Source organism: Chrysochloris asiatica, unplaced genomic scaffold (genome assembly GCF_000296735.1).
Source record: "Chrysochloris asiatica unplaced genomic scaffold, ChrAsi1.0 scaffold00312, whole genome shotgun sequence".
NCBI classification, from domain to species: Eukaryota; Metazoa; Chordata; class Mammalia; order Afrosoricida; family Chrysochloridae; genus Chrysochloris; species Chrysochloris asiatica.
Window position 1 is genome coordinate 1,431,199 of NW_006408830.1, and position 681 is coordinate 1,431,879.

Here is a 681-nt window from a genome sequence, read left to right on the forward strand (position 1 = left end):
CACTTGTTTCCTTTATCAAATCTCTCTATCTTCCTCTAGCCAAGTTCTGATCATCAAGCCATCAAAGCTAGATCAAATGGGTACTATCTGCAAGTTTGGGTGTTCTTATGCATCTCCCCACACTTCGTATCAGCCGGACACTCATCTCTAGTCCTCCATGGCTAGATTCTTGTCCATGGGCTTAGGGGATATTTTTGGCTAAAGGTTTAAGAGATCTCAGGCCAATAGTTACAAGGGCTCGTCCAACCTTCGTGACTCCAGAAAATATAAAAATTTGAAAATCTGTATTTTCTCCCTTTAGATTAGGAGTCTTCTATAAAATCTTTATAAAAAGAAGGAAAAGGTCAAAATGGATGTCAAAAGAGACACTGAAAGTTGCTCTCCAGTGTAGAGAAGCTAAAGCAAATGGAAGATATGAGGAGGCACAAGCGCTGAGCAGCAATTTCAAAGGTCAGCTGGAGAAGATAAAGTAAATTATTACAGCAAAATGTGCAAAGATCTGGAGTCAGAAAACCAAAAAGGAAGAACACATTTAGCATTTCTCAAGCAGGGGAACTGAAGAAAAAATTCAAACCTTGATTTTCACTATTGAAGGATTCTCTGGACAAATTATTGAATGATGCAGAAAGCATCAAAAGAAGATGGAAGGAATACACAGAGTCACTGTACCAAAAGGAAATG